The following is a 20,701-nucleotide window of genomic DNA, read 5'->3' as shown; positions in this document are numbered from 1 at the left end:
ATATCTTTTACAAAGTAAATATCATTACGGTTAAAACGTAGTTCAATTTGATACATTTTCGCAACAAAAAAGTGCAGGACGTGTTACGGAATCTAGTTTTACGGACATGGTTAGCAAGAAACCATAAAAGACGTCTGCGCTTTACGGCACAAAGCCCATGTAATTTTCTCTTATAATGTAAAGGCATTTTCCCATCTTATGCTACTCGGAAAATATGTCTTGTGAAATGTATTATTTAGTACGATGTTTTAAACTTTTCAAAATAAAAGGAAATTTTTGTATTAAGTGCTACAAAAACCGTTTTAGTCTACTATGTGTATAAAATAAATTTTCCACATAAATTCTAAATAGAAGCAAAGTCAACTCAGGATTAAACTGAAAATGAGTTCATTAATTTAACTGACACATACATATGTTTACAAACTAATCGATTTTGATAAAACTTTCCTATTATACAACTAACCATATAATCAGTTTAGTTTAATGAATAAGTTGATATTAGTATTAATGAATTATTCTACTTAAACTGTTTATTCAATTTCGCTAATTATATTGTATAACAACTAACTTATTTAATCTTGAAGTATGATTTATAAAAAAATATCCAACAGCGTAAAATCTAAACTCTATTTCGGTTGTTTCCTGTAGGACGACAAGTTTTCCGTTGGATAATAGGTTTCTCGAAAGTTTCTTTTGGCGGAACCGAGTGCGGTGATGCTTTAAAGTAAACGAGGGTAGTTGCAAGCTAACACGATCAACTTTGAGTAAACATCTTTAGAAAAGGCCCTTAACTTTAATTGGTTCATTGGTCGAATAAAAGTGCAATAAAATATAATCGTTTGTGAAAGATTTTTTGTTGAAATTTAGATTTACTTTTTGAGGTTAAATTAATTTGTTCTAAAAGCTTTTACATACTAATCCTTAAGGTAATAAAAATACTCCATTAGAAAAGCCGATTTGTGTAAGAAATAAGTAATAATGCTGCTATCGAAAAAGGATTTTGTGATACTGACAGGTTCTATAAGTCATTCCCCCCTTCAAACCTTAATCTCATTCTGGCAGTATTTCGCACGGCTGGGTTTCCTTATTTAACTCTACCTCCTACGGCCAAACATTGCTTCGAATGCGAACCTGCTGCGACGTCATTACCGACATTTATGAGAACTACCAAGAAAAGATATACAATATTGAATGTCGACTTATACTTTTCGTTTAATAAGAATAAAGGAAAATCAAAATAATTATGATGTTCAAGTCTAAATAGAAATCGACATAAACAATCAATCCTAAATAAATAACAGTGTAGTTTCTCTTAGTAAATAAATGTATAGATTGTGTATTTGAAATGCTCTTGGGATATAATACAAATATCTAGATATACTACTGTTGTTATTGTGACAAAGAACGATGAAATGGATGTTGATGAATGTTTTCAACCCAAACTGTCATTTGTTTATTGGATTTTCGGTTTTTCATGGCTCGTAAACTGTGAAATGTATACTAGAATAGAGGTGATTAGATATGGTTATAGTGTTTTATGCAATATATTGGTTTTATATTCTCCGGTCTTTATATCCTGAATTTATATTTTATAGTTTATTGGAAATTACTTACGGAATGAACAAATTTCCATTTGGATGAACTTTATTATTAATTTTTTTACGCTACAAATAATAAACCTTAAATTTAAAATTTTATCTCTCTCTTCATTAATCCTACAACCATGAACGACGAAAAAAAATCAATAAGAAATTTTTAATTTCACTTTAACTTTGGCAATTTAAAACTAATAAAATTGAAAATTCTTCTTTAGAACTTAAGTTAATTTTAATCATGTCTTAATCATTTTGTTATGTTGTGAAAATACCAATAGTACGAAAACTATTCAATACTCTTGAAATTTAAATTAACGGTCTTGGTTACCTTAGGCACATTCAGGTCCAAACAAGTATTAGCTGTGTGGTGAACGTTGTTAGCATTATTAAGTTAAATTTCTCGCATAAAACTTACCCTGATACGATAAAATTAGTAAAGGTAAATTGAATTGAAGGAGAGCGTGTTTAGATATCATGTTATGGAACTTTGGGTGTATTAATAGAGTCCACAGAACAAGAATACAAAGAGATCAAAATGTTTGTTTACGGTTTGACTATGGGATTCGAAAATATAGTAGAAAGAGACTGTTAAATTTATAAATCAAAAATAATACGAAATTTTCAAAAAATCATATTTACTGAGTTTTTAAGAATCAGGATATGATATGTATGATAAATTGTAGCTTAAAGATTCCAGTTTATGATTTGATATAAAAACTATCAGATAATATTATTGAAATTTTCAGAAATAAATTATTAATAACGAAATTGTCAAATTTTTAAATCAAGATTAATACGAAATTAAAAAAAATCATATTTCCTGTATTATTCAGAATCATGATATGATATGTATGTTAAATTGTAGCTTAAAGATTCTAGTTTATGATATGATATAAGAATTATCAGATAATATTATTGAAATTTCTAGGAAAAAATTATTAAACACGAAATTGTCAAATTTATAAGTTAAGTAAAACTACTAAATTTTCAAAAAATCATGTTGACTGTGTTTTTAAAAATCATGATATGATATGTATGTTAAATTGTAGCTTAAAGATTCTAGATTATAATACGATATAAAAAGTATAAGGTAATATTATTGAAAATTTCCAGGAATAAATTATTAATAACGAAATTGTCAAATTTTTAAATCAAGATTAATACGAAATTAAAAAAAATCATATTTCCTGTATTATTCAGAATCATGATATGATATGTATGTTAAATTGTAGCTTAAAGATTCTAGTTTATGATATGATATAAGAATTATCAGATAATATTATTGAAATTTCCAGGAAAAAATTATTAAACACGAAATTGTCAAATTTATAAGTTAAGTAAAATTACAAAATTTTCAAAAAATCATATTGACTGTGTTTTTAAAAATCATGATATGATATGTATGTTAAATTGTAGCTTAAAGATTCTAGATTATAATACGATATAAAAAGTATAAGGTAATATTATTGAAATTTCCAGGAATAAATTATTAATAACGAAATTGTCAAATTTTTAAATCAAGATTAATACGAAATTAAAAAAAATCATATTTCCTGTATTATTCAGAATCATGATATGATATGTATGTTAAATTGTAGCTTAAAGATTCTAGTTTATGATATGATATAAGAATTATCAGATAATATTATTGAAATTTCCAGGAAAAAATTATTAAACACGAAATTGTCAAATTTATAAGTTAAGTAAAACTACTAAATTTTCAAAAAATCATATTGACTGTGTTTTTAAAAATCATGGTATGATATGTATGTTAAATTGTAGCTTAAAGATTCTAGATTATAATACGATATAAAAAGTATAAAGTAATATTATTGAAATTTCCAGGAAAATTAATAACGAAATTGTTAAATTTTTAAATCAAGAATAATACGAAACTTTTAATAATCATATCTCCTATATTTTTCAGAATCGTGATATGATATGTATGTTAGATTGTAGCTTAAAGATTCTAGTTTATGATATGATATAAAAACTATTAGATAATATCATTAAAATTTCCTGGAAAAAATTATTAATAACAAAATTGTAAAATTTATAAATCAAGAATAACACGAAATTTTTAAAAAATCGTATCGACTGTGTTTTTAAGAATCATAGTATAATATAAATGTTAAATTCTAGCTAAAAACTTGTAGTTTATGATATGATGTAAAAACTATCAGCTCTATCTGAGCTCCTCTAACGTTGTTGGCTTGTTGGTATAAACAGACAACTTAACGTAACTGGACCATTACTCGAGATTACACGGTTACCGAACTTCCTCTTTAATAGATCAATTGTTTAACCAGCTGTACAACAAGTGGCAGCATCTTGTTGGAACTACATATCACTGATGTCAAGTAGATAATGAAGGTTTAATTAGTCCTGATATTCTTAAGTCATTTGCAATAGATACATAACGTAGTAGAAGCGCTTGTTTGTTCGTCTTCATATCAAAGTTAATATTATTATTCTTACTATTAACTTGTTAATTTATAAACAAGAGGAGATTATCAAGTTTGTGGATCGATCTTAATGTATAATACAAAAACCAACTGCACAATGAGAACGTGTTCATGGTATGAACAGACACATTTGGCACAGACTACTAAATCAATAATAAATGTAACATCATGAGGAGAAACTCGAAGGCTTATTCGCTGTTTAATACAGCAACGTCCGTTCGTTATTCGAAATGCACGTGCATATTTACGCACAAACGAAATCGATTTTTTAAGGTTATTTTGCTCCCTCAAACCAACGTATATCCGATATTCTGTTTGACGATTAGCAAGCTCTTCATATCTACGAGCTTCCCATTGGACTTCGAAAATCTAATTTTAGCTGGCAATTTAAGCTCTTGCAAACTTTTCAGATAACTGTTGCCGCTGTTGCTACTGATGACGATGCAATTTAGCCCTAAGCGTTTTAAAGGGAATTTTTTTTGCGGTTGGAGTTATGAAATCAATTTTTCCATTTGATGGTAAATTTATAGTTTGCTAAACTAGAATAATAAATAAAGATGTACTTATATTTACGTTTTCTTTTAGTGGTTGTGGACTTTAGGGGAGGTTCGAAGGTTCTTTGTATTTAAATTATACGTGGTTTCCTTAGTACTTTGAATTCCAGGATAATTCCAAAATAAAACGAATTTATGCATTAATAAACGTTTAAATTGGAATTCCCCCAGGGCTAGAATACTTGCCTGAAATCTTAGATGGTTTGCTGGACTCTAAGTAGTCGTTTTAACAAAAACTTGATATCGGATCGTACTAACATGCAAAGTTGAAATTAGTTTGGGAATAATATTACAATTAGAATCGATCGTTTTAACCACAAAACACTATCTGACATTAACATGTTGAATTTACATTTTGGACCGTATTAAATTTATACCTTGCTGTGGTTTATTAACCCTTCATTAATGTTTATATAAACATGTTTCGTAACATTCTGTGGCGAATACTCTATTTGTACTGTATACAATTCATTGAATGGTATTTTTTTAAATGGGTTTCCAAATTAGTAATTCAATTTCCATGACATAATTTTATTTTTAAATTTCTAACACGAAACATTGCATGTCTAGGTATAGCACTACTATACATATATCCATTTGGTTTGGTTTAAAGGGTTTTCAAGGTAACGCCGAGATAGCTAAATCCCGTACATGTCTAGCTCTAGGGCACGTTTCTAATTTACGGAAATGTACAATAATCTTCCACTTTGCCGTTATTTGTTTTTAGTTGGTCAATTCACGTGAATATTTTAGTTGTAAGCAAATTATTATTGAATCATCTTTTCGATTTATTTTTAATAAATAATATTATACATCCAAACCAAACAAATCTTTAATTTACCTGAAAATCACCAAAAAAGTTACCCCAACAGGTTTGTATAAAACATTTTTAACGATTTAGTTTTTTGATAAAGTTTTCGTTTAAAAGTGCGAAAGAAGTAAACAAGTCAACGAACTCATTACGCGTCGGTCGTTCTCTGTCCGAAGGATCGTGAAACGAAAATCAATCTTGGGGGGTTCACTTACCAGCGGATGTGGGGTGCCGGAAAACGCCGAAGAAGGGGATTATTGCAGACGGAACGATAGCGCGCGGTTCACTGAGTGTGGATTCGACGACGTTTCGCCGTCGCAACGTCGTTACGAAGTGGCGCTGGGAAACGCAGAAAGCTCGGTGCAAACCCACGATTTGTACGTGATGCCCCGGAATTTTCCGATAGTGAACGATTTTCTAAATTTTATGCAGTCGCCTTGATCCGGTGGAAAATATTGTTAGCGTTGAGAGTAAATCTGAAAAGGAGATTGTTATTATTTTGTTTTATAAAGACAAAAATGTAACCAGTAACTTTTTATATAATACAATACATTAAAAATGTTTTAGCTTTATTGTGTGTATAATTTTCTTGTCCTGGGAAAATTTTGAACTGATTTTTAAATCGACGATTGATATTAAAGAATTAATATTAATTCATACGAAAATAAAATTGGTTTTGGAAATGTTAAATCCCAAATTAGAATCGTTTGTTCTTTACTTTTTAGTTAGCTTAGTTTTGCGAGGGTTAGTTTTGCATCGGTCGCCCGCTTTCAATTCATTAAAAATTAAATAAAGTTAACTAGTAGAACTTCCTAGTAGACCATAATAAGCGTACAGCTTGAATTTCGACCTCCATAAAGTAAATAGTAAATATTTAACAAATTACGTTCTTAACTAAAGTCATCTTTAACCCCAAACTAAGCATCACATCAGTTTATGCCAAAATCTCTTCGGTGGATTTTTTGACCGGAAAAAAGATCAAATCTGTACATAATGGAAGAATTAAGAAATAGGATGGTAGGAAAAAGTTGACAAACAAGATTGTTGTTTCAGAATGTGATAGAAACTAGAGGGAATATGATGACACAGTTTTTGTGTCAGAAGAATATAGAGAATGAGTGCCAGTAAAGTAGTAAGAATTAGACACACGTAATGTGGCAGTAACTAATAGAGAAGAGAGATATGGGAAGCGGTAAAAATACATATATTTCCCTCTACCAAGCACGTTTCTCATTTGCTTCCATAATTGCAGCACAATTCTTATCCTACTTAGTCCTAACCTCATCTTCATTCAACTTTCCTTCATACCTATCCAAAAACTCCAAACCACAACATCTAAACTACATCTACCAGTGAACTGCTAGACTAAACAAGGTTTACTGAACATCAGGTAAAACCTTAATCGACAATTTTATGATTTTTTTATCCTTGGATGAAATTTCAGTTTTAGGAGCCGATACGGAAGATGTATTTATAGAGGAACAAAGCGAAGAATCTAGGAAGGATTAATATTCTTTTTAATTACAAATTAAAATTAAAAATTTCCATATATTCCATCAATTGTGGCAACAAGCAGCGGAGGACAGTGTAAGAAAGTACTTCAAACATACAGCCAGCAATAACGCCTAGATGATGTAACTCCAAACCGCAGATTTCATCTTCTCCTCTGTAGCCCAATGATATGTAAACTTATATATAAACAATGGTTTGGTTTAGTTGCGAGTATCTTGTATTTGATATTGATGTTGGTTTTGATACACTCGTGGTTGATAGTGTTGGATGGGGATTCGTTCAGATAAATCTGTAAGTTTTGGGTTGAATTGTGAATTATTTGAGCTTGGTTTGGATGTGGAATGTTTAGGTTGGATTAAATATAACGAAGCTTTATCCAACCAGTGGAAAACTTCAGGGAGCTTACAATAAACTTAGAAGAACGAGAAATGCAATTTTTTTGCACTTTCCATAGAAGAAGCACAAAGAGTTGAGATTTCTACACTCTATAACAAACAGAAAATCAAAGAAGATTTGCTGAAGATAAAAAGTTGCGTTTGCTAGTGAGTCGGATTTGATTTCGGTATGAGACAGTTGGGTTGGCTTTGATTATGATTAGTTAGGTTGGTTTGAATGTGGAGATATGAGGTAGATATGGTTGAGGTTGGTGTGATTTGAAATCGATGTGGTTAGATTATGTTTTGTTAGTAAATAGCGGAAGGTTTTAAGGAACTAAAAGTAAACTTGAAAGAACGATCATTAAAATTCCACACATTCCAGATAATAAGTGAAAAAGAGTTCGTTTAAAAAAATTGATGCGTATTAGGGAGCACCCAAGACATAATTCCAAAAGAGCACTTCAAAATACTTCGTCAAAATACAAGAAGTAATGGTTATGGAAGGGAAACGGCAGAGAGAACGACAATAGGTTCTAGACAAAAAAGAAGATACTGTTGCAACCGATGGACAATAAGTACCCTCATGGGTAACAGCAGAAATACGAAAACAGAACAAGGCTATTTCTATGTATGGCATGACTTTACAGCAGTTATCTCAGTTTCTTTGAATATGCAAGAAAACTCCAATATTGTGCTACCATTACTGAAGCATTTTATGTAACTTCGAATAAGATGTGAGTTTCCAAACAAACGTGTTGATATCACAACTTCGCCTGTTGAGTACTTTTTACTTGATTTGTTTTTTGAGGATGAGGATAGTTTTATACGTTTTTGTTTAACAAACACCAAAAAGAAAATTAACTCACAAAATACATTTACTACATATTCTGCGTTTTTACCACATAGATGACATTGATAGATCGTTTGATGTAAAAAATGAACACCACGCACGTCATATGAAACCGTATTATTGCATATTTTTATTTTATTTCACCCGTCGAGGTAAAGTTATTGTAACAATGATTTTTAATACTTTATGGTTCTGTATAAATGTGGAGCAAAGAAAACGTATAATTATCTGCTTGATGAAAGTTCTATACCTTTATAATTTCTTTCTGGCGAACATGCTTCCGGCAATGTACCCTACGGGAGATAGGTAATTACAAAATAGGGAAGTTATAGACGGGAACAACATGGGTCGGTCCCAAACCAAATTTGTTTTCCATCAGTTTCTCATTAATCTACAGACGAAATAGAGATAAGGTAATAATTTGGTTATTACATTTTTTATATGTACAAAAGATTTCATTAAAAAACATTTCATACATTTTTTTAGAGGGATGAAGAAATTATCATTCTAATAGAAATGGAGGGATCGATCTAAACCTCAATCGTTTTATAATAAAATTGCAAATAGGACTGAGCGGAGATCTTTTATAAGTAGTTTACGCAAGGAGATGATTCAAACCTTTTAAAAGAATACTTTAAAAACATGATAAAAAAAACCTTTTTGGAAAGCGAAAATAAAAGAATATACGTTTCTCTGCATAATATTAATGTTGTTGGCGCAAACTTTCTGGCAAAGGAAATTGAGTATCATGACAAAGTTGTTTATTGGAAAGCATATTGAAACTTAATTAATAAGTAAGTACCTCATATAAACTGTTAAGTGTATATCAAACGTTAGTGTGGTAACATTACATCTTGTGTTACTTTATTCCAAATTGTTTAAAAATCTTTTATAAAACAATGTATTATTAATGAGAAAAAAAGAACTGTTTTAATAAATATAAGGTGCTGTTGAATATAAAGAAATACTGATAAAACTTGAGGGGGCAATTCCCAAAATGTTATAAGAAAGGAATCCGATACGAATTTTCTGGCGAATTTCGTCCCGTCCCATCGCATCAGTGTTTCATGTAAAAGTCAACAGTGATGAATAAGTAAATAATAAAATATGTGAAACGAAATGGGGTGAAAATGAAACGATTTATCGATTTGACCCTTAAATTTTCCTTTGTATATCTACGTTTACATCGAAATTCGTGGTGTTGATACAACTGATGAACAATTTTTGCAGACTAGCTTTATTGAATTAATAAAACGCAATAAATCAAAAATTCATTAAATAATAACGTACCTTAGTGTAATGAATAAAAAGTTGTTTCAATATTTATTTATGAATTTATATTTCAACATCAAATTTAACGTTTAAATTTATTCTCAGAACGTACGAAGAAAATTAGATCCGGAATCAAATTAACTTTAATCTGTCTGAGTAAATGAATTGAATTAACTTTTAACCGACCGCTTTTATTAAATATTCTTTTTCAGTTTGATTAATAATACAATATTTCGTAGTAATAAATAGAAAGTAGGTCATACAAAGATTTTGATTTAAAATATGAGTAAAATACGGCGAATATGCGGAGGATCATAACGAAAAAGTGATAGGAAGTGCTCCAAGGGACGCGTACAGTCGCCAAATTAACTATCCAGCTTGAACAGCACACAAGCACAGGTGAGTGATCAAATACATTGAGTGGCGGTGAGTGAGGCGTTCACTCATCCGGAACACCAAAGACTCACGAGAGAACCATACACATCCATTACTCACACCCCGTTTGCACTGAACAACTCCTTTTAGCCCACTTCAAAATTTCTCTGCAACTATTCTTTTAAACCAACATCTATAACATAGTGAGAATTCGAGAAAATTATATCTTAATATCCTATTAACTATATATATCATTTAATCTTCAATATTAACATTTAAAAAATTAACAAACCGACGCATCCACCATTTATTTAATTTCTTTTACATTAAACATTTTTTTGTAAATTTGTTTCTTTTTCCATTTTAAATACTTTGTAACCACTGTTTATAAACGGTATCAACTCTTGCATACGCATTCGATTAGTTAATCCATTGAGGTTTTGAACCGCTGACTGGTAATGCTAAAATTACACCTACCACACAAAAGGTTGACCTAATTTTCTGACCATTATTAAGTGAATCTAGATTTCGTATCTATTAATCCAAACACGCAGGGATTTGGGTTTCAACATACCAAAAAAAAATTTCTTTTTGAATAAGCAGTTCCTTTACTACTAATTGTACATAAATCCCTTTTGATTTACCGCAAAGGTTTTTATTCGACCGAATAGAAATGTCAACTTTATTTCATAGAATTAATTTAACTTTAAATGAAAAGAACGTTTTGCGTCGTCCACGTATTACGGACCTACAATATTTACGGAACAAAAGGGATATTTTTCAGTTCCATTGTTACACATTTAATTTCCTGTTACTTTGTTCATTGTGACGTTTACCGTGTACACTGCAAAACGAAACGTACGCCGCTGAACGTTTCGACAAACCTCTTCTAGATTTTCCTTTTTTATTCTAGTGTCACTCAGGTGTCTTAAATGATTTAATACAGTTAAAATAAATAAATGATAAGTATAATGTTAAAGAATTTTTATCCTCGATCTTTGAGTTGCAATGAATCCGTTTCAAACATTAAACATAAAACAAAATAAAAGAATATAGGAGATTTAAAAACATAGTTTTTTCGTAAAGTTTCGCATTAAAAATAAATTAAAGTGCATAAAACTACATTTACGGTAAGCGTTGGAATGAAGATGTAGCTGTTCGAGTTAAAGCAATAAATTTTCATTACTTTCAGACAGTTGCAATGAATTAAACTGTTTTTATACTCGATATTTATGGAGTTTACATGTATTAAAATACCGTTTTAAAATATCTAAAGGATGGAGAAGATTTATTGTATCTAAACTCAATAAACAGGAAAATATAAATGCTGGTGATTTACTTTACGATGTAAATATAGCATGTCAATATGATGTTGTTGGCTAAAAGGGATACGTTACAAAGACACGAATTAAAGATTACCTTCTTCTTTCTAACACCCTATCGTGGCATGTACCATCTTTAGAAGTTCTTCCAGTCTCTAGCAAGACCTTTGAGAAACTACATAATTTTCCTTCGGCTGGCCGTAATCTGCGTCATTGTCTCTTCCCATGTTGTTCTCGATCTCCGTATGAGTCGCCTGCCCTGTGCTCTGGCTCCCATTCGGCTTACGTGGCCGAACCAAGAAAGCTGTCTATCCTTAATCATCCCTCAGCTTTACTTGTACTTTTTCTTGATACCTTCTTCTCTTCTTCCTTTAATCCCTCCCATCTTATTCTCCGGTACTTAGTTTTCTTTCTCGGTTTTGCTTTCCTAAATACAGTATCTGTCACCAGCAAGTGATGGTCTGTAGAAAGCTGAAGGAGTTCTACAGATCTTTTGGTATTATGAAGTAGTCAATGATACTTCACTTGAACTAAAGATTACCAAGGCAGAGAGAAATCTCAATATAATATTTGAAATCATTCTTATTTGCAAATTTAGATGTAAGCTCCGATGATTCTAGTTAGTTATTAAAGAACTCCTCTTCTTCTTTAAGTTGTCTTAGACTAGTTGTGTCCTTTCATCTGTTGAGTGGCCTTCCTAGTGTTCAAGTGCTTACCAATTGTCTTCTTAATACCACACGCAGTAATCTGCTGTCATTCGTCATCACCTCATCTTACTACATCCATCTAGTATCCCACATACTCTTAGTTTTGCACTTCATGTGTATCTATTTCGTATGTCATGAAGAGCTTATATACGTTCAATAAAATCTTTTGTTGTCCATTCGCATGTATTGATTTCACCAAACGATCTCTCTTAAGGATCATGGTAGATATGTCACTTTATGTTCTGATTTCTTAAGTGATTTGTTGGATCAAAACTGCTGGAGATATTAAAGATTGTATCCAATTGGCTTCTTGGAGATTGTCATAGGCTTAAGCTGTCCACTTGTCTAATCATCCAAATAAAGTAGAGTGCCATAATCTTTGTCATGTTAGCTGTGTTTGGGATTTGGATCACTTTTGTAATGGTGGATGAGGTTCTATTCTCATTTAGTACTCTTAGAATGTTTTATAGGCGTACTCTATGGCTTGTTAATTTCTATTGATTATCCTTTTAGTTCCTTCATAATAAATAAACCGTCTGTTGTTGATCTACTTTTTCTAAATCTTTATTGCTATTTTCTATTTTCCAGTCATTTCAAATAATTTTCAATCTGCACTTTTAATTTCTCTTTCATAATACTTGTAAATGATTTCATTTGTTCCCATAGGTCTTTTGTCCCTTTTTGAAAAGAAAGAAGATATTGTAATGCTTTGTTCCAATCTTCAGGTATTTATGATGGGCTCATCCATTGAGACAAACCTAACATCTTTAATTGCGCACTTTCCAGGTCATGCTAAGCCTAGAGAGGAAAAACGAATTCTGTAATTTTCAAACTATACCTAAACAAGAAGCAACCTAACTCAGCTGTAATAAGTCAAATTCGACCAAAACAGGAAATAAGTGATTTTGATGTTTCGCAGGCATTACGATATTTCCTTTTTTCCTTTGTGTACCGATTGAATATGTTTCTAGCTCACGTTCTTTTCTGCCACTTAGGTCTTCTTCATTTTGGCAATCCTTTTCCCAACACCATTGTCTTACAACAAGGTATTTGTGGTTATCTCCGAGCTAATAAGCTGAGTTCATTTTCTTGTACACAGCTTCTATGTGGTGTTGCAAAAGATAGCTTGCAATCTAATACTCGGAAAAATCGTGTACGACAACAATCAAACTACGTAATTTTATCAGTAATTGTATCGTAAACATACTCATTTCCAATACATTACAGTATGAAAATTACGTATTAAATTTATTGTTATTTCCAGTTTTCACAAACACAAAATATTAATTGAAATATTAAATATTAATAACGAATAATCGAGTATTGGAGGAAAAACCGCATTTTATAAAACAAAAACATCGATTTTTCTAGAAATTATTTCACCATATCCCGCATTAATTAATTTAGCGTTGCTTCAATACATTTCCGCAAAATAATGTTCTGTTTACAAGCGCTAATAAAGAGCAATATTTGAATTCGTATTAAACAGTATTCTCGTTTTGGAATGGATAAAATCTTTTTTAAAAAACCTATATTTTAACATAGTATTTTTAGTTTGTATTCTTATATTACCACATTTTTTATTGCACTCTATATTTTCATTTTTTATTTTATCGCCATGATAGATACGACTTAACCGATGCGTAATTAAACGCAATCGACGAACTGAAATTGATGCTCGCGGTATTGGTACTTTAAAGTTCAGTGAAATGTGAATTTGTCAGCGTTTTTTAATACCTACGTTTCGAAATAAACGAAAACCACCAATAATGAAGATTTAACCATTTTGTTGTGTTTTGAGATAATAAGAAAATAAATGGAAACCCTTTGGTATTCTTTACTATTCTTGAAAGAGCTTAGACTCTACTCTATATTCAAGAGAGTTTGATTCGGAATAAAACTGAATACTTAATCGTTCCAAACTTGTTTTCCGAGGATATTCGAAGAATTCCAATCAAGTTACTGAACGTTTTCTAAAAGTTACGTCTCCTTCCTCGGATCTATATTCTTTTCTTTTGAATATACGTGAATAAAATAAATACAACTACGAAATCACTTAAATTTGTTCGAAATGTATTTACATAATGTTAATTTTGAGAATGGGGTTATTAAGAAATTTGACGAAACACCTTATATATGAACTCCCTTGGTATTAACGCGGGATGCAAGTTAACGAACTTGAAGTGAAGCGCGTAAAGTAGTCCAACTTGGAGCTTTCAATCTCGAGATGTAAAATACGCATTACGATTATTAGCTTTTAGCTCTTCCACTTTACAAGGGAATTCTTCACGAAACTCCTCTACGTACACGAATCTACCTTATCTTGCAGATAAATTAATTAACGAATAAAAGTTCTCTGATTATGACAACTTTTTTATTAAATTTTTGAAATTGTTTCCTATTCATATTTAAAGGTAGAGTGTAAATTTATTTTCCATCTGAAATTGCGTATTAAATATTCTTACAGAATTATTTGATTTATTTTCTTTCGTTTATACAATTATTCATTATTTATTAAAAAAAGCATATAATATTTCAACGAACATTTTCCAGAGATGAAACGTTATCGAAACGATGTTTTCATTTCATTTCAAATATAATCCTATTCATTCTCGAAATAAACGTACACGTTTATATCTGTAGTTAATTAAAAGCAGATCCCAAGACCCAAAGAAAATTCATTAGTGAATCGCTAATTATCGTACCGTTGGTAAACTCCAAGCAAATCCACGATTTGTACAATTTCCAGTGTGTTCTAGTTTTACTTGTCCTCGTTTCAAGTGAAACTTTGCTACGATAGGTATCATATGTATATGTTTACGTATACCTTTCAGTCGTTTTAATTGTAAACCGTATTTATTCGCGTACACCAAAACAAATAGTTTCAGAGTTTACCATCACAAATTTGTACACCTTCGTAGAATTTCTAGTTGATACAGTTTAATTAATGTGTATATATAACAAGCAAACGTGCAACTATCCAAAACCGTTCCAAGGATGGACATGTAAATACAAGATACATATCTTTTATTGTTAATTTATACGTAATATAACTTAAACTACTAAAACTCCATTAATAAATAAAGTCTGAATCAACATTAAAATGACTAAACGAAATTAAGGGAAGTATTTTACTGTTTGATACTGTTTTACGCCCGCTTCATTCTTTCGTTGAGCGAGAAGTGTACTTCAGATCGTTATTTCGTACAAACTTGAAGCTAATGGGTAAAGTTTGCAACGAAACTTTGTAAGGAAATGCTTTCCATAACGTCAACGTAAGTGTGGCGATCCATAATGCCTTTAACACGTCCATCCAGACATAATCCAGATAAACATGTATCTGTTTGCTCTTTCCAAATAATAAACTTTATATTAAACAATTTAATATCGTGTTATTGACATTAATTTGATTTATTTTATTGTTTCCATAATATGTATTTAATTCCCAATAATTGATAATAATCCTCTTATTATAGATGTCACGTTTAATACATTTTATAATAACAACAATACCATCCTAAGGTGATACACATTTTATAAAAAAAACATTAACGAGGGGTATTATTTTAATTAGGTATCTTTACAAACAACAACCCTTAACAACGTCCGGTGGATATAAAAATGAGGAGCTCTCCTATTATGTGCTCTAATTGGCCGCTCCTTCCTTGTTAACAATGTTAACAAAGGTTTAATTATGTTACATTGCAATATTGACCTTCTCCGACCACGAAATATCTTGCGTGTTCAAGACAAGTTTGGCAATTTCTGACATAAGCGTCCAACTTTGACCTAACAAAAGTTTTGGTCATCAAAATTACATCTCACGTTTCACAATCCGCTAATGTCTTCAACTACAATGTAACTCAAAAAGTTTTTAAGTATACTTTTTTTAAGTGGAAACTTTGTATATGTTTAGAACAATACTATTTCATAATATAAATATAATACAACTAGAAAAAGCTGCAACTTTTTATATTTTCGTATTTTTCTCGATATTGACGCATCTGAGAGCAAAAGTGATATAGATCAATATTACTAAGAATAAAATTAACTATAACTTTTATTCCAACATTTTTTTTGTAATATGCTTCGTTTCGCGAATATTACCATTGACAACTTGAAAAAGCAACAAATTCATCCAATTTTCATATTTTTCTTGATATTGACGCATCTGAGAGCAAAAGTGAAAGAGAGCAATATTGGTAAGAATAAAGTTTGCTATAACTTTTGTTCTAAAAGTTCTTTTGTAATATGCTCTGTTTCCCGTGTGATACCATCAACAACTTGAAAATGCAACAAATTCATCCAATTCTCATATTTTCGTATTTTTCTTGATATTGACGCATTTGGCAGCAAAAGTGAAAGAGAGCAATATTGCTAAGAATAAAATTAGTTAAAACTTTCGTTACAAAAATTTTTTTGTAATATACTCCGTATCTCGAATGTTATCAGTGACAACTTGGAAAATCAACAAATTCATGCAATTTTTATATTTTCGTATTTTTCTTGATATTGACGCATCTGAGAGCAAAAGTGAAAGAGAGCAATATTGCTAAGAATAAAATCAGCTACAACTTTCATTCCAAAAGTTTTTTTGTAATATACTCCGTTTCCCGAATATTACCATTGACAACTTGAAAAGCAACAAATTCATCCAATTTTCATATTTTTCTTGATATTGACGCATCTGAGAGCAAAAGTGAAAGAGAGCAATATTGGTAAGAATAAAGTTTGCTATAACTTTTGTTCTAAAAGTTCTTTTGTAATATGCTCTGTTTCCCGTGTGGTACCATCAACAACTTGAAAAAGCAACAAATTCATCCAGTTCTCATATTTTCGTATTTTTCTTGATATTGGCGCATTTAGGAGCAAAAGTGAAAGAGAGCAATATTGCTAAGAATAAAATTAATTAAAACTTACGTTACAAAAGTTTTTTTGTAATATACTCCGTATCCCGAATGTTATCAGTGACAACTTGGAAAATCAACAAATTCATGCAATTTTTATATTTTCGTATTTTTCTTGATATTGACGTATCTGAGAGCAAAAGTGAAAGAGAGCAATATTGCTAAGAATAAAATCAGCTATAACTTTCATTCCAAAAGTTTTTTTGTAATATACTCCGTTTCCCGAATATTACCATTGACAACTTGAAAAGCAACAAATTCATCAAATATTCATATTTTCGTATTTTTCTTGATATTGACGCATCTGAGAGCAAAAGTGAAAGAGAGCAATATTGGTAAGAATAAAGATTGCAACAAGTTTTGTTCTAAAAGTTCTTTAGTAATATGCTCTGTTTCCCGTGTGGTACCATCAACAACTTGAAAAAGCACCAAATTCATTCAATTTTCATATTTTTGTTTTTTTCTCGTTATTGACGCATCTAAAAGCAAAAGCGCAAGAGAGCAATATTGGTAAGAATAAAATTTGCTATAACTTTTGTTCAAAAAGCTTTTTTGTAACATGCTCCGTTTCCCGTCTGCTACCATTAACATCTTAAGAATAGGGTGTTCTATTTAAAAATATAAAGTTGATCCAGTAATTTACCATTTTAAAAATGCCTAAGTACATATTTAGTGTAAAAGCTTGCTACTAACTAATGATAGCAAACTTGGAACTGTATTTATTTTTTGGGTGATCAATCATGCGAAATCTCTTTCCCGCAAATCTACACACGTCTGTCGCGATCGATTGGAGAACGTTTTCGAATAAGATTCAAAAGACCTACGTCGTAGGTACATTTACAACCTCCAATTTTGACGGATTTTTCTCCTCTTGTTCATACAGTGCAAATAATGTCGATTCGCCTCCGGACGTGCAAGTCCAAGGGAATTTCACTCCTCAACGTTACATATTGAAGATGAAAAAAGGGTCAGGAAAATTTATATCTTGAGGCGATTGAAAAATTCTTCCAAAATTACCTGTATGTTTATAACGCGTCTTTCAATTTATTATTTATTTGATTTTATTAAATACTCCGGATATTTTAATATGGCATAAACTACGAGGAACCTGTAGTTGAAGTTTTATTGATTTACTCTTTTACCCTCGCTCTAATTAGAGGCGTTATTCCGGTTCTAATTGCTTTTACGTTCTTTGATTAATTAAAACAATGCCGAAATAATAATACCCGAAGCTGCTTCCCGTTATTGTCATTCTGGGGCACGTCCCACAACCGACGAGCGTAACCCGGCGTTTAATAATTCGAATCTACCAAGATTAATCGGGGAAATTCACCCTCAATCACAAACAGTTACAATTTGCACGCACAAATATGGAAACAACGTTAAATCACGCGCATTCGATTCAACGTAAATTGACAAAAAAGATCTGTCCATCAACCAATACGAGTAATAAATTGGAAAAACAGAAAAAAAGCTACAAAAAAAACAACTAAAAACATTTCGATTCTATTGTGATTACTAAATAAAGCTTGAAATAAGAATTCAAAAAAACCAACAAAGAAAGAATTTTACATTGTGTTCGATGTTTCTAACTTGCAACTTAACCGCATTAATTCTGCTGAGTTGTAAGTTCGAACTTAACTGTGAAACGCGTAAAACTCTCAAAGTTTCTGATGAACGGAAAAATACAATCAAGAGAAAATAACTTTTGCAACGAATATCGTTGATAGTTTCCGGGTGGATAACAGAAGAATAACAGAAAATTGTTTTTGTTAACGAATAAAGTTTTCGTGTACCTTCAATTTAAAACAAAGTCAATACATGCTCAAATTGAGTTTGTATTTTGTTTTTAATTGTAGTAAAAATTATTTTTAATTGATCAAGAAATGTCAGTGTAGTTAAAAGCGATTAAATTTAAATATTCGCGTCTTGAAGGCGAAGTTTCGTAATTTGAATGTTTTAAATTCAAGTCAAATTTACGCCTGCTTGGAATTGAATTTCCTTGAGAAATAATTCATTCGCTTTGAAAATATATACGGAAATAGCGGCGGGCAGTCGAGAGTTATTTAGTTCCCCTTTCTCTCCATAAAATATTATTGCAATCTACAAAGACAACTGTTTAAAGAGAAAACATTTACAAATTAAGAAAATTTTATAGATACATAAAATTATTTGTTACAACGATAACTTACTTTATTTGTTCGTTTTTGATTCTTAATCGTTAACTTTTTCATCAAGTACAAATGAGATGAAGCAAACTTGTTCCATACAAAAGTTTCCAGTGGTTTCCACTTCTTACATTCTTGGATAAAATAGTTTTCGTCTACCTGGGTGTGGTACTTCCTAGAGATAAATACAGGGGAAGTAATTACAGGTTAAAGTTAATGTTCGAACTTTTTCGATCTAAATGTTCTGAAAGTGTTGGCAATTAAAAATTTCGTTAATAAATAGAACGAGTTTGTTGTGGAAATTTAACATAGTAGTCATAAAATGGGGTTTTAAGGGTTGTTAAAGTTGAAAGATCTCGAATTATTAAAAACATTAAAATTCAAAACGGAAGGAAATGCGTCGTGGAGACTAAACTAAAAGTGGAAAGTTGTAAAACTTAAACCGTAAAAGAAAATTTAATTAAAAATAGATTTAACAATCTTTAAAGTTTGAATTTAAAACCATAAATGTTTTCTTTTTATTTGTATAAACATCGTGTGATGAAATTACAAATTTGTTTTTAATTAACACCATCGCCAAATAATTTCAAAACGAGCTTTATACAAACGAGTATATCCGAGTTGGGAATCCAATTAATGATGTCAAAAATTTTGCGACCCAGTAGCTTTTGATCGTTAGCATCAAACATTTTATGTAAACCGCGGACTTTGTAGTACAATGCGCTGTTTACGATTTTAGCGAAATTTTAAACCATATAATTTGTAATCTCAATACTATAGGATGAAAATGTTTAATCGATTCTAAATTGAATAAAGTCCGGCACTTGAACTTTGCTAGGCGGTTACGTAAATTGTATTCCCGGTTTTCCGTTCGTACAAAAAGGTCCCTAATAAATCTTCATAACTAGGTTGCACAGAAAAGATGAGGTCGTTTGATACCTCCCAGTACAATGCACTCTTTTAAATCGATATAATACCAGCATCGGTCTCTTTGGCACCGCTATGCGAATTTAAACACTTTTAAGAGTATTTTGAGCGATAAACTTGATTATATTTTCCTAGACTCACAATCCGATTACTTCTATAAATAGTCTTATATTATTTATTTTTCGATTTTTAAAACGGAAGCCCATATAAGGTTTAAATAAAAGTTGAAAATAGTTTATCCTGAAATTACGAATTTTCTATGTTTGGTTTTCAACGAAATCCTACATTCACAATATTCTGAGCAAACAATAACAGCGGAATAAATGCTAGGCTAGAATTTCTCGTTATACGTCGCGTATACGTCAATAAACACAAAAACTCATTGGAAACAGATTCTATATCACAAATAAAATCCACGCAATTTCTCAGATAATTGAGACTAGAAAAACGTTATTATAATATATGTATATACTATATTATTAACAATGTTTAAGTCAGGGATTGGGTTAAAACAACTGTCCGATTTAAGTCATTTTCGATTTTTTGTGGCTTAATAATCTTTATCTTACTTTTAATAGCGGTATAAAATTTATTCCAAACAATCATTTTTGTAACATCATATTCGGATTCGGCTGGAACCTGTACGTTTTTGTGTATTGCGAAAACATGGTACGATGGTAATCCTTTACTGCGTTGGGTTGGGTGAGATTCAATCGGTTGTAGAATCTGCAGACGACGTGGATTTCCAATTGAAATTTTATTAGAGGAATATGCTTATGGTTTGGATTGAGACAATTTAAATTTTATCTGTAAAGCAACCATGCATTTGTAATGGAATGGATGTCCACAGGCACCACCA

General features: G+C 30.8%; 1 protein-coding gene across 2 annotated transcripts in view; it reads right to left on the bottom strand.

Moving 5' to 3' along the window:
• LOC111426903 (GTP-binding protein Di-Ras2) overlaps positions 1–20,701 on the bottom strand; it is a 42,907-nt gene that overhangs the window by 7,087 nt on the left and 15,119 nt on the right. The window contains exon 2 of one of the 2 annotated variants that reach the window (XM_023061778.2): positions 5,641–5,901. The exons of the other annotated variant lie outside the window; for it this stretch is intronic. The gene's annotated coding sequence lies outside the window, so the exon portion shown is untranslated. The remainder of the gene's footprint in view (positions 1–5,640; positions 5,902–20,701) is intronic. 2 annotated transcript variants of the gene reach the window in all.

Source organism: Onthophagus taurus, chromosome 2 (genome assembly GCF_036711975.1).
Source record: "Onthophagus taurus isolate NC chromosome 2, IU_Otau_3.0, whole genome shotgun sequence".
NCBI classification, from domain to species: domain Eukaryota; kingdom Metazoa; phylum Arthropoda; class Insecta; order Coleoptera; family Scarabaeidae; genus Onthophagus; species Onthophagus taurus.
This window is presented reverse-complemented; position numbering and strand designations above follow the sequence as displayed.